At 41.1% G+C, this 14,837-nt stretch overlaps 1 long non-coding RNA gene across 2 annotated transcripts in view; it reads right to left on the minus strand.

Annotated features, from left to right (window-relative positions):
• The window catches only part of LOC148120764 (uncharacterized), a 19,666-nt gene continuing 4,829 nt past the window's right edge, over window positions 1–14,837 (minus strand). For both annotated transcript variants that reach the window (XR_015738723.1, XR_015738722.1), the window contains 3 exons: window positions 3,145–3,305; window positions 1,372–1,504; window positions 1–989 (listed from right to left, as the gene is read on the minus strand). This is a non-coding gene — a long non-coding RNA (uncharacterized LOC148120764). The remainder of the gene's footprint in view (window positions 990–1,371; window positions 1,505–3,144; window positions 3,306–14,837) is intronic.

Here is a 14,837-nt window from a genome sequence, read left to right on the forward strand (position 1 = left end):
TAAGGTTATAAACTGATTGGCCCATTAGGTCAGGCTACTTATTAGCTCTTATAACTTATGTTACCCCATTATCCTTATCTACGTTAGCACATGGCTCAGTACCTTTTCCAGCAGGGCAGCTTACATCTTTCCTCTCCGGTGGTGTGGGCAGAACTGTGGAGGGAGCTTCCTGTTTTCCCAGAATACTCCCAGTCTCTTTGCTCCACCCCTACTTCCTGTCTGGCTTTCCCGCCTATACTGCCTGCCTGGCCAATCAGCGTTTTATTAAAATATGATTGACAGAATACAGACAATGCTCCCGCACCACGTGCTGACAGATATTTAGGCTGTTTAAGTCAGTTAGAATATTGACTTAGCATGTATTCTGTATATAAGCACGTATTCTAAGCATGTATGAGAAGACTTTCCTTCCTAATGCTTCAACCATTAGGCCCTTAAATACTGTTTCTGACATTGCGATGATCCCCAACCATAAAATTATTTTGAGCCACTTTATAATTGCAATTTTGCTACTGTTACGAATCATAATGTAAATATATGATACACAAGATCTCTGATATTCCATTCCTGTGGGGCGTTGTGACCCACAGGTTGAGAATCACTGCTTCAGACTGAGGCTATGTATGCATTTGCCCAACTGATATTACTAGATGCCCATTGTTTGCACTCGTCTTCCTAGGCACAGAGGGCAATAACAGTAAGTAAACCTGGGGGTTTAAGTGGTTTCATGGAGAGAAACGTGCGTGTGAACCAGCCAGGTGAATGACTAATAAAGACAACAGGTAGTTGGGGTGCATACGGTGAAAGATGCATGGTTTAAAACTGGGTGTAGGTTGAGAGTAGGAGTCTGATTTCCATGGTTTTTGCTGTGTTCTCAGTCCTGCATGCAGAGGTATAACTTGTTGAGTCTCTCTGCTATCAGTGTATGTCCTCAAAAAGGGAAAACTGGGGGAAGGAAAACCCTCGGAAGGAACCAGGATGAGCAGCCCCTGAAGAATATGAACAGAAACAGCCCGTCAAGGCAACTAGAAACACAGCACATGGCAAGACACACGGATGCAGCCTGAGTGGAGCATGAAGAAGGACGGGGGTTCGCAGTCTCACTGTGAAGATCCAAGACTCCTGACTTCATCCTGAACATGTGTGTTTGGAACATGTCTGCAGTAGGATAATGTGATCATGCCAGTATCTTTATATAGGGAGCAGAAGTCTTAGGTAAATCATGGGATCTGAATTGGTAAGCCTGGAAGTATGGGTTTTTCAATCCTAAGTATCTTAGTGAAGTTATTTTTTCAACGAATACAATTATAATGTTCAAATAAGCTCTTTCTGGGGAAAAGAAAGTGGTCTGTCAGGGTCTACTTTCCATACCTAGGACGAGGCATGTATTACACTGTCTACTCTTTAACACTGAACTCTAGCTTTCCACCAGACAAACCTCTCCTCTCTCGGGGGGGTCCAAGCAAAGACTTGTATGCCAATCTTCAGGCTCCACCTTTTCAATCTGGAGAAGAGGATGAAGAAAATAGAGAATTAAAGCACACACATTGAGGAAAACAGGAATTCGGCATGCTGTTTCCTTGTGAAAATATGTATAAGGCTGGAGAGATAGCTCAGTGGTTAAGAGCCCTGAATTCTCTTCCAGGGAACCCAAGTTAGGTTCCCCATACCCACATGGTGGCTATCAACTTCTGTAATTCCAATCCTAGAGGCATCCTTTTTACCTCTGTGAGCACTGCACTTATAGAGTACGTGGACATACATGTGGGCAAGACATTAATACATACAAAAATAGAAATATTAAATGATCAAAAAAGTAAGGAATATATTTGTAGTTGACATTTTGTAAAAGACTTCAGTAAAGCACCAATTTTCATTTTCTTCTCTCTCTCTCTGTCTCTCTCTCTCTTTCTCTCCTCTGCTAGTAATATTGCTAAGTCAGGTATAAAGAAGAAACATCAAAATTGAGAGTGCTTCTGAAAGAATAGGATCAAATTGATTTGCTGATTACTCGGAGAGGGGTTTAATGAGTAAACATTTTACAAAACATTAAGTAGCCAGGCAATGGGGCTGCGCACCTTTAAACCCAGCATTTGAGAGGCAGAGGCAGGAGGATCTCTGTGAGTTTGAGGCCAGCCTGGTCTACAGAGCGAGTTCCAAGATGATCTCCAAAGCTACTGTCTCGAAAAACAAAACAAAACAAAAAGATAGAAAATAGAAAGAAAAAAAGCATTAAGCAGGTTGAGTTGTTCTTCCACAGAGAGAGATAAAATTAAGCTCTCGATGATTGTTCCTAGAGTTACATAGCCACTCCGTACCTTTTGTGCTGGCTCTTGTTTTCCCAGAAAGAGCACTCTGACCCACGGCAATACTCATTCACAGTCACACAAGTCTCTGTTTTAAGATCAATGCTGGATATATCTCACTCACTCTCTCTCTCATCTTCTAACTGGACCAATTGAAACATAGTGCCTCACTCAGAGAGGGGCATGGGTGTCACTGGGAGTCAATGGAGACTCTTCAGTTTTGCATTAGTAGGTAGGTCTTCGCCATACATTTATGAGCGACGGGAGGCTTCAGTGTGGTCAATGGTCAACTCTACAATCAAGCTTATTACAATGGTTTCAAGCTAATTGCACAAGAGAAGAGAGCTCCAGGTATAAAAACAGTTTTATCTCCAGTAGCCGGGTCGGAGTTGTTGTATGTGGAACGCCATGAATAGAAATATTGACAGGACATCCTGAAGCCCTCATGCTTAGTATTTACACACCTTTGCTTAGGGATAATAAGGCAGCTTCCAAAGAGGAAACCCAGGAGCCATTCAACAGCATAAAAGCACTCCTAACAGAAGTGATCGCCTTGGTAGCTGTCAAGGGAAAGCATCTTTGTTTTTGGTAGACTGCAATGAATAGTCTCAGCCTTTGACAAAACAATATGCAATTGTTACCGCGATGCCAACTGGGCAAAGGAGAAGAGATCCGATGTTCTTGGGAACCAGAGGACTCAGTTAAAACAAAATTCAGTAAAGGGATTATGCTTAGTTCTAATACTTTCCTGCCAGGTTTAGACGTGATTCAATTGGTCACCCTGACCAAGTCTTGGGTTCCCCACAATAACTCTAAGGTCACAGACAGCCACCCTCACCTGACCAGAGGGCAGCAAGGACTGGATGTGCCTGTTTTCTTCAAAGTCTTCCAAGTTTGTAAATCCAGGTTCTGTTATCAACACAAGTCGGGGAGGGAGCTCATGTAGAACTATCACTTAAACGTGGCTTCTCCAATGTTTTGGTCCTCAGGTCCTTTGCTCTGTTATAAAAAAAAAAAAGACAAAACAAAATGAAAAAACCTACTATGATTATACAGGTTTTTACTAGAGATATGATCCATCAAGAATTACAAGAGAGAAATTATGGTGTACATTGGTTAATATATTTAGAACACAAATAAACATTTATATGTTTATCTATGTGGAATACTTTTAATGGGAAATGGTTATGCTCACCTAAAGGAATGGGGAAAATGCAATGTTAAAACTTCTGGAAATCTAATGTCTATTTTTTTTTTTTTTGAGAAAGGCAACTGAGGAGGCTGGAGAAATGACTCAGAGGTTTAACACGTTTACTGCTCTTGCACAGGACTCGGGTTCCCTTCTCGGTGCTCACAGTTGCCTGTAACTCCAGCTCCAGGGAGTTCGATGCCCTCCTCTGGACTCCAAAGGCACTCATGCATGTATGTAGAAACAAACATACACACATACAAACGCACAACTAAAACAGAAAAAGAAGTCATCTAAACACTGAAGACGAAGAATAGCAGATGATCAACTTATCTAGATCCATTAAATGTTGACAAACCTCACTCTGTGAAAGAGTCATGCTGTTTCTACCATCTCTAATCACAGCAAAAGAATCTGAAATAATGACAAATATTCATTTTTACTGGGAAGATTATATTTTATTATTAAAGTGTGCCCCAGTCGCACAGTTGGTTGGCATGTGATGCCTATACTTTAGCATTGCAAACAAATGTTGCCTCTTGTTTTCCTGGAAGTGACAGATTCATTTGATTCACTTTGAAAATCTGTCCGCCAAATGTCCACATCTAAATGATCATAAATAATCTTTTTTCTCCAATAAGAGTGACATTTGTTTTGTTTGCAACTCTGAGCTGTAGTTGATCCATTTCCCCTGAGTCTCTGTAAAAAGTTAGAACATTTTAGACTCCTCTGAAGCTATCACATACAGTCTGAAAGAGCTGTGCATGGAAATTCTGGATATAATGACAATATTTTATCTTAATTTATCAAGATTTGGGTAAAACTGCCTTTTGAAAATGGCACTGCCTTTATTCATCCCAAAGAACTTTCATGTGGGGATTGTGTACACGTGTGAACCACAGGGAGGATGGCCAACTGCATGTCTGTATTATCACAAGAAGTATTTTCAAAAATAAATGTATTACATTTTGTGTGTGTATGCATGTGTGTGTATGTATGTGTATGTACATGTGTGCAATCCTATGTCATATTGTTTGTGCAGAGGCCAGGGAAGAACTTAAAGTTGTCAATTCTTTTTGTCTACCGTGTGGGTCAGGGCATGAAATCCAGTTCCTCAGATGTAGCCGGAAGCTTATTTACCTTCTGAACCATCGTACAAGCCTCAGAATTTAGCTTCTCAGAAAAATTTGAAATAGTTTCCCCTGGAACACTGTGGACCATAATTTGAAAAGAGCAATGTTGTTTTATTAAACGACTATTTCTTATATATTTTTAAATAAAAGCACGAGGATCTCTGGCGGTTGAGGGAGGCAACATGCTATCCTAAAGGCTAAGCCAGCACTTTAAGTTTGGGACAGACAGAGTTTGTGCTGGGATGAACTAGACATTTTTTGACATCTGACTTTTTGCTGACCTAGTCCAGGGTCCCTTTTACTAAATTCCATTCAAGATTTATCTTTATCTGAATTTGCATGGTCACAGCAAACAGGTAGTTATGGGGAAGGGGGATCGCTGGGTCTCGTTCCTCTTCCTGTCTGAAGCAGAGCCAGTGGTGCTACACACTGGAGCACAGCAGTTCTCCTGACTTGATACATCAGTGTGCCTCATAGAGGTGATTCGAATTTAATCATCCCTATGACCTCAACTTTCCTGAAAATCTCTTACTTCATTCTCTTCTGTCCTCCCGCTGATGTCCCTGGATGAGCATAGTCATCTTTCCTGGGAAAGTAATTCATTGCACTTGAAAACACACACACACACACACACACACACACACACACACACCTGTTTATCCATCATCCATCCATCCTCCCATCCATCTACTCATCCCTTCACCTATCCATCTATCATCCACTTATTCATCTTTCATCTATCTATCCATCTATCCATCCATCTATCCACCCATTCTTAAAGAGAAACATCCAACCCACAGATAGACACCTATCAAATGGTCTTGGAGCAGATACTGACAGTGTCTTAGAAATGTTGTCCTGATATTCAGGGAAATCACTCACATTCATGTGAGAACCAAATGATGTTTGCCAATGCTTTGACTGCTTCCAAGGGGAGATGTCTAAAGTCTACAGTATAAACCATCTTTCCCGTCTAGTTCAGCCAAATCAGGACGGTGGAAAAGTCGGACTGTGGTAGGGCCGATTGGTGGATCCTGGTTCTATGAATACATGGAAAATTGAAGTTTCCAGGGAGGTGTAATTGGCACCTTAGAGGAAAGCCAAATTAACTTTTAAAAAGCTGAGAGTGACTAACAATCCCTACAAAAGACTAATTTTGGAAGTAACCCTGGTGAAACTAGGCTGGTCAGTCCAGAGAACAACTGGCCCAATGACCTAATTACCAACTCGCTGGGAAAAAATGAAACCAGTCCTTGGAAAATTGCGTCAATATCATGACCTTTTGTGGGCACTATTTTTAAAAATACCCGTGGCCATCCTGAAAATGTTCCTTTCTTTATAACCAACCACACGCTGAAGGCCAGTTTCATTTTGAAAACACAATAACAAAGTTCTTCGTGTTTAAGGAGAATCCCACGAAGACTTCTAGGCTTTAAGGCTAATTTAAGGATTAGTAAAAGGAGTTGTTATACCATTCCCCTGAAGATTTGCTTGTGTCTAGATGTGATGAGCTGCTCTCCTTAGTGGAACACCTGGTTGTTGAGTCTGTCCATATTTTTAAGGTCAGAACTCTCTTGGAAGAAGACTTTTGTTTACTGCTGTATCCAAATGATCTAACAAGTGTTTGTTGGGGGAGATGGTTCAGTCAGTGGCGTGTTTATAGTTTAAACACGAACACCTGAATCACATCTCCATAAACCTCATTAAATCTGAACACTGTGGTACCCATCTGCAGCCTTTGGGGCAGAGGAACAGAGACAGGAGCATCCCCGGAGTTAAACAGAGACCCATTCTAGAAAAAAAACATGATCTACCAGTTCAGTGACATACCCTGTCTCAAAATCTAAGGGGAGGAGGGCCTGAGGTTGGCCATGGGTTGACTCCATGTCAACCTCTGGCTTCCATGGGCACATATGTGCATGTACTCCAACACATACATATATACAAACACTTAAGCACATGGACACACTTATAGCACAAAACACAAATGCACAAGAATAAATAAATATAAACAAATACAAAGAATAAGTAAGAATTATAACAATTTCTCTGTTCTGGATAGGTACCTTTAGTCTCCCTTCTTTTAAAAACTTGCTACAAACACACCCCTGAAAAAGAGTGGGAAATTATTTGATGGGCCTTGCTTCACGCTGTTTTGTATCTGCGGTCATCATTCCGGAGTCACCAAAGGGAATGTATCTAAGTGCAGAAAATAAGACTCTGGAAGATATATGAATTGGCATTAATAATCAATAAGCCCATGAATGAATAAACATTCAGTCAACAGTCATGCATATAGATCTACACTTTGTATATATATATAACATATATATACATACATATATATATATATATATGTACACACACACACATATATAAATGGAGAGTGGGGATTAATTAGTCAACTGAACAAGAAATGGCTATGGATACTTGTCAGGTTGAAAGCAAACATCACTTAATAAATGCTTGTTAACTTGATTGTGTTAGTTGGATACATTCTAGGGATGAATGAAAAATTGCTAGAATAAAGCTAAGCCAAATCTTGAAACAAAGAGATGCAATGTTGCTGAGAAACACACCCTTCAGCTGAGACATTCACATGAAATCTTCAGACGATTTGAGCAGCTCCCCTCATCTTTGCAGAAAGCCCTTCCTCTAGGGCCCACTTAATGAAAACCAAAGCGTTTATTCAAAGAGGAAGGATAGCTTTCTTGCCTCCCTCCTTCCTCTGGCTGATTAGAACACACTGGGGCTTCTCAGGCCACCGTAAACTCCCCTCAGCTGTTTGTTTAGAAGTGGGTTCTACACCTGCCTTCATGGCTCCCAGTTCCCCATTGACATCCTGATACACTTCCCCTTTGCGACTCTCCCACAGGTCCCAGAATCCTTCTCCTTGGAAGATATGATTGTTTCAGTATAAAGGCAATGGCCATGGTTTCAGAGCATGTATTTTGAAGTATAAAGAATCTCTCAGAGGTTTATCAGGGTGACCATTGTTGTGGTTTGTTTTCACAAGCCAACCTGGCCTTCTAATTCCTCAGCTATCTGCTTGCATTTGCAACAAGCTTTGCTGTGCACTTGGCTTTTTTTTTTTTATCCTTTTCTGAGACACAGATGAATGCTACTTTTTTGTCCTATATTCTTATGAGCAGCACTTCTGAAAATTCCCAAAGACAGCACAGTGATTTTATGAAAAAATAAATAAATAAAGTGTTTCTAGGTCTGGCTTCTGAGTAATGTCCAAATTTTAAATGTTCCTGTTCTGCTGCAGCAGGGTCGTTTGCTTTCATCTCTGAGGTGGGTCAGACTCCTTGGGTTTTGCCTCACTGCCTTCCGTGATTAACATTCTGAAAGACTACTCCATAAATCACAGAATTTAAAGGCTAACGCTGAGAGGGGAGATCTTCTGTATGTTATGAAACTCTCAGAGTGAGAGAAGTGACGCTTCTGTTGCCTCCGGGAGGCTCAGTTGGTGCAGGAGTCTCACATAATATACAGTATCTTGGAGCAGTGTCCCTACCATGCCCAGAACAGCCCTGATCCTGAACCATTTCCTTCTCGCATGCTGTTGGCAGCATTATTCCAGGTAATGGTTTATTGACAAGAGTAAACACTGTCTTTACCACACACCAGTCACCTTTCTATCTCCTTTGAAGAACCAAGAACATAAGCAGCAGCACCAATGTGGTCTACAAGGCAGACCCAATTCACTCTTCCATCAAGCTTTCACTGCAAATGTTTAGGAGAAGAGAAACTCTCAAACAATGGGTTGTAAATTCAGCAACAGGGGCTAGGAGGACCGCGGGAGATATTGTCTTCGAAGGGCAGGATTCTGAACTGGAGAAACACCAGATGATGAGGATGGATTTGATGTAGAAAGTTTGAGAAGAGAAACACTCTAGGAGGCTGGTGAATACAACATCTGAAGCTGATAGAACAGTTGATGTGTGGGGAAAGGAATGAGAGACTGTTATAAGATGGAGTAAACGGGTAGATACGGTACTGAGGATTGGGGAATTCTGCTAAGTACAGAGGGGAGCCACGACAAAATCTTTCATTCTGCACAGTACAACATGTCTGTTAATTGCTTTCTCTAGTTAACCAGACATCAGAAGTCATTCTTGATCCGTAGTCTGTCTGTTATATATAGTGAGTTGTGCTGTCTTTCTTTACTTCTTGGGTTTAGGGTCCTGGAGAAGCTGAGGAAGCCTAGCGTGTTAGCCTGCATCTCCTTGGCTCCCATTTTTTCCCCTTTACTTTCTTTTTATTTTATTTTTGTCTTTTTACCAAAACCCAATGAAAAGAACTGAAATTTTGCCCAGCATACAAACCTACCCACAGCACTATGGCTATTGAAAGCCTGTGGCTTTGTTTCACACTTCCATGCAGGTCAAGGACAACCTCCCCCCATTAAAGTAAAGTCCTCAGAAATAAGTTTAGTGAATAGAACTTATTTCATAATGTTCTGGGTGAGCCCTTTTGGTATTAAGTTGCTGCAGTTAGGAGAATATCCTCCTCCTCCTTCTCTTCGTCTTTTCACCCCCTTCCATTCCTTCCTCCTCTTTCTCCTTTTGGCAGTGAAGATAACATATCTTGTACTGGACTGTCTGTGAAACAGGGATTTTGTCTGCACTATAACGGCTATTATTGTGCTTCCTGACTGAGAGTCTTCAAATGGGAAAATACGGGGCCCTAGCTAGATTCTCCTGTTTGCCACAACCATCAGGCATTTATTGATTCTGAATTATATGCAGAACATGACTGTCCAGAAACCCAGATTTTTTTTCAATAGTAAAAGTTTATTTATATTTATTTGTTGTGTATGTGTTTATAGTGAGATAGAGACATATAGACAAAGAGAGATAGGTAGGTACACATATATCATTTTGGGGGTTTGTGTGTGTGCTTCTGTGTCTGTGTGTACACACACAGGTACACACATGCCATGGCACACGGATGGAGTTCAGAGAATAACTTTGCAGACTCAAGTCTTTCCATCTCCCTGTCAGGAGTTCTCTTTCTACTGACATCCTTTGGTCTCCAGGTCCCCTGGCCTGTGAACTTCCAAGCAGTTCTCCAGTCTCTGTCTCGCATGTCACTAGGAGAACGCTAGGATTACAGATGTATACCACCACGCCTGGCTCTGTTATGTGAGTTCTGGAGACTGTACTTGGGCTCCAAATGTTTTTCACTGACTGAGTCATCTCATGATCCTGTATATTAATTAATGTATGGTTCCTTCATATGCAGCCCTATAATAACTCAAACAGCCAATAAGCCCAGTTGGAGCACAAGTTTCTCAAGAAACGTTTGTGATAATATTGATAATTTTTAAACCTCTGTGAAGACCAATGTTGTCAGTACTGTCTTGAGGCTGTGGCAGGGCCACCAGAAATGGAACATAATAATACAGAAATTAAGGCATTCATGACTTGGTGTTTACAATAAGCCATATTCCCTGAGGCATGCCCAACCTCCTATGTGGCTCTAATTTTCCAGTGATTGTCTCTTCTTCCTGCACTGTATTGTGTGCCTGTTGGACTGGTTTGAAGCGTGAAGGTTAATACATTGAGTGTGTGTGTGTGGGAAGATGTCCATGCCACTACCTGGAGATCATTAATCATTCATTTGTTATTTCAGCATTGAGAATATACTTTGTCTCAGAGGCTTGAACCTGCACATGGGAAGCAAGCACACACTTAGCACTGTAGTCCTAACCGGATCACACAACAGCGTGTTTTATGCACCCAGCCCTGATCCTCGTCTGTGTTAAGACTACAGAATCAACAGTCTTTGGCCTTTTACCGTACAGTTAATTTCTCTATATGATAGACATTGATTTAACAAATGTCCCTAAATTACTTAATCTAAGTAATCAACTTCTAATTATGTAAGATGCACATAGCAACAGAAGACGCCTGTCACCTCGGTAATACTACAAAGAATAAAACAAAACCTTGTTATTTATTTTATTTTTCTAGTTTTGGGTAGTATTCTGGTTTTATGTAAGAACACATAAAACGTGCAATGAGTCATCTAGTCCTTTCCCCCACTGCTCCACCTGGTGTTGAGATTTGCAATTCTGGTGGTCAGCTAGGCTGCCCTTTCCCTGACAGCTTTGAAGTTCTAGGGAGACACACTCAATACAATCTCAATACAGCAAGATTCATTTCTCTACCTACATTTTTTTTATTTCTGAGACAGAATGTCTCACTGAATCTAGAGCTCACTGATTTGACTGGGCTTGGTGGCCAGGGAGCCCCTTCTGGTCTTCTTTTCTCTACCTTCCTAATGCTGGGATTGTGGGTGTTCATCACTGCACCAAGCTTTATCATGTGTATACTGGGGATAGGAACTCAAGACCTCATGTCTTTGTACCAAGAACTTGACCTGCTGTGCCGTGTTCCCAGGCCTCTAAACTTTGAGTTTCTTGAATTTACATATAAATAGGCTTATGAAAAATAATTTGATGGAGAGCTTATTTTTTTCATTTTTACTGTGGTTTAGAAGAACTTTCTCCAACATGAGATATTAAGAAACATTTGATTGATTAGGTCAGAAGCCACTGAAGATTTCATTTTTGTACAGAAGTGGGGCTTCTGAACTGACATTGTGACCGTGGGTAGATATTGTCTAAGGGAAACATGATTGACAAGCATTCCAGTGGCAAAGTCTGTAAGGAAAGTATGACATCATAATGCTATCCCAAGGAGCAATTATAGACCAAGTCAGGGACCTACTGCTCTTTCTCAGACGTGCATGGTGCTACTGAAGAGTGACCAGTCCTCATGAAAATGCCTTGCCTATTGACTTATCGCATTGCTCTGTCCAATGTTGGTGAAATCAAACCATTTATTGACATGTTCAAAACTAACTCTGGATGAGGATTTTAATCGATAATGGTTGAAGAGAAAGATTTACAACAGTAACCGTTGCGGCAAAAATAGACAACCCATTGGGTTATGTAGCTTACAGATGCACACAAAAACAAGTCTGAGTAATAAACTCCAGTCTTTTCTTTTCTTTTCTTTTCTTTTCTTTTTCTATTTCCAACTTCCTTGGTGAAATGAAGGCCCCCAAAACACTATTCCTCCTATTCAGCCTAATCAATAGTAGTGTGAGTTTGGCAACACAGCCTCAGATAAAAAAAAATTTAAAATAAATATTTTTCTGCATCATGAAATCTCAGTTCCTTTTTCTGGCCAAAGTATAAGTGCCTACTTGAGCTAATTACTGTCCAACTTTTGATCTTGTTACTTCTGCTAGAGTATGATAAATTCAATCCACTTCATTATAATGGGCTATAAAAAAGTCCCTATATAAAATTAGAAATTCTGCAAAGAATCAGGCATCTGTGTACCGCCATCCCCAGCAATACTCATTTTCACTCAAAACATCTGGAGGCAATGGTGAAGTATTACATAAGCTGATTTTAAAAAGCAATAGCAATTCAATCAATTCAACTTCAATTTTGTTTTCTGACTCAAGCAATTTTTAGAGTGTGGATTTTTCAGGACATTATGAAGTGAAATAACATATCCCTTGGGCTAAGGATCTTCCCTGAAGGTGGAGAGCAAAAGAACTAACATCTGAGCGGGGGAGGAACGATTCCTACAACCCACCAGAATCATTTTGCTGAAACATTTCTAGCTTTCTGGTTGATTTGATCATGTGCCCACTCACCTCCGTGAGCTCAGGCTGCTCTAGGACTTGGTACTGAACATCTCATAATACAAGGACCTTCTTGATGCCAGGTAAATCAGAATTGTTATTCTAACTGGAAAACACGTCCAGTCCCTGGGGAGGTGACTGGCTTAGGGTATCTAATGTCTTCCTTTCCTGGTATATCTGTTTTATGAAGATGCACACGCAGCACTCTGGAGATTTCAGAATTCCTTTTGTGCCTCTTGATATTAATTCTTGTATATTCTAGGAGGCTTTTTTGCTTTGCAGATTTTCATCCTCGGTGATGACTATCAAATACCTACTCATTTCAGCTCAAATTCAGATATGACCTCACTTTTGGAGCACCTGTCTTATGTCACTTTCTGGGTTAAGTTTAAATGGGGCATGGTTAGGTGTTATCTAGCCATCCTGGGAGACAAAGGGTACTTTTGTATTCCACGGATGAAATGGATAGTCTCTCACTCTGCAAAGCCTTTCCTTGAACAGTGGTGCTCTTGGGACAGGCGGAGGCCAATGACCTCATGCCTGGGACAACCACTTGTATTTCAAATCTAGCATACAGGTTTTTATTATGTAAGCATATTAAGCACATTAAGTTTGCTTGGAATAAAACCTACTGTCAAGAATTCATTCAGCCCACAATTCTGTGCTGTCATCTGGAAGGGAAGACGGTGGGGGGAGGTTACAAGAGGCAAAATACAACGTGCCGTTCCTAAGTCAGCTTTCTGTTGAGGTGTACGCAGTTTGAGGTAACAGCGTGATCCACTATGTACCAATTATGCCGTTCACATGCTTCATTTGCTACACACACACATGAGAACCAGAGGCTTCCTCAAAGGCAAACCCAAAGCAGGATGCCAAAGCCACAAATCACGTATGCCTTGGGTGAAACACCCCCAAGAAATGCGGGTCATGAACACATTTGTGCCTGTGGACATGTGTCTATACTTCAAAGGTAGAAATATGAGAGAGCCTGGGCACTCGGGGAGAGCATGACTAAGTGATCAGTGTCGGCAGGTGTGCAGGTGGAGTTGGATCGAAGCAGTTAAACAGTACTCGAACTCTCGCCTACTCTCCTAGCAAGTTTTTAAACAAAACTTGGAAGGCAGTGGCACCAGGCCCTACTGCTGTCAGCTTTGAGTTGTGGGGCCTTTATAAATGTCAATGTATTGCTTTTGGTGAACTTCATATATGGGTACTGTGGTTACATCATTTCAACTCCTCTCTCCCTCTCTCTTAGTTTTCCTCTCTCCAGCTCTTCCTGGGCCCTCTCTCAAACCTATAAGTTCACCAGGAAGCTACACCAATTAAACCTTAGCAGTATGGTTGCCTTAAAAAGACCTGCTGAATGGTACCAGTTGACAATACAACATGGATAGGGAAAAATGCATGAAGATCACACCCACGAAGAGCATGAAGACCTATGGGAAATCAGTGGCTACTACGAGAGGGAGACTCAGTCTTCTCTCGGGACGAGCTCCCTGCTAGGTCTCTCAGGCCTAAGTGGTCCATCCCAATCACATGTATATATGAGCAACACTAAATTGTCTCATCAGTAACTTATATGTCTAGGTGGAGCAACATGTATTAGGTCATGGAGATCTCCACTAGCAGAAGTCAAATGCCTGAGTCCCAATGTCTATTCCTCTGTCACTACATCGGAAAGGTGGAGATGCATAAAGATGCAGGGATCTTCATGCAATTCCAACTTCCATGTCCTTTGTTCCCAATTGAGTGACTGAGATGAAAATGAGGTTTTGAGGGGCTAGGGATGTAGGTAGGTGATCACCTGGCACTCAGGAAACGCTGGGTTCAATTCCCACCATTCTGTGATCTGGGCATGGTTGTGCACACCTGTAATGCCTTACTTAGAAGATGGTGGCGAGGAGATAAGAAGATTCAAGGGAATCCTTGATAGAGCAAGTTTGAGGACAGTCTTGGCTAGGTAGAAATCATGTCAGTTTTTGTGAAGGTTTCAAATATTGTTATGTATGTCTCAGGGATAATCTTGATTCTGTGTAAGGATGGAGAATCATAGTGAGCCCTCAGGGAGGGGGGGTTATCGAATTCTCTTTGTCAAACCTTTTATCTTACATTTTTTTGTGAGTCAGAAATCTGCCCTTTTAACAAAAATTAAGTTAAAAATATTACATTTTCTTTCAAGAAAAATTAAAACTGCCTACAAACATATTTGACATGGCATTACTAAAACGAAGGGAACTTTATACAATTTCTCAGTCCCAAGTTACTTATTGACTGGTTTAGTCAAACGAAGTGATATTTGTGTGTGATTTAACCATTCTTTTCTGGTCCTTTCTTGCGTGTGAACTATACGCACTGAGTCTCACTAGTGACACCCAAGAGATGACCGTAACTTAAGTGGATATGCAGAGTAAACTCTGATACGCCTCTTTGATACAAAGTTGTACTTTGTTCAAAGCTTCCAGAATTATGCCATGACCTCTGCTGAAGTCGGTAGTATCTATTGATTGTTTACTTTGTGAATTTGACAGGCATTGTGCC

The sequence above is a fragment of the Myodes glareolus genome, chromosome 9 (assembly GCF_982192425.1).
Source record: "Myodes glareolus chromosome 9, mMyoGla1.1, whole genome shotgun sequence".
NCBI lineage: Eukaryota > Metazoa > Chordata > Mammalia > Rodentia > Cricetidae > Myodes > Myodes glareolus.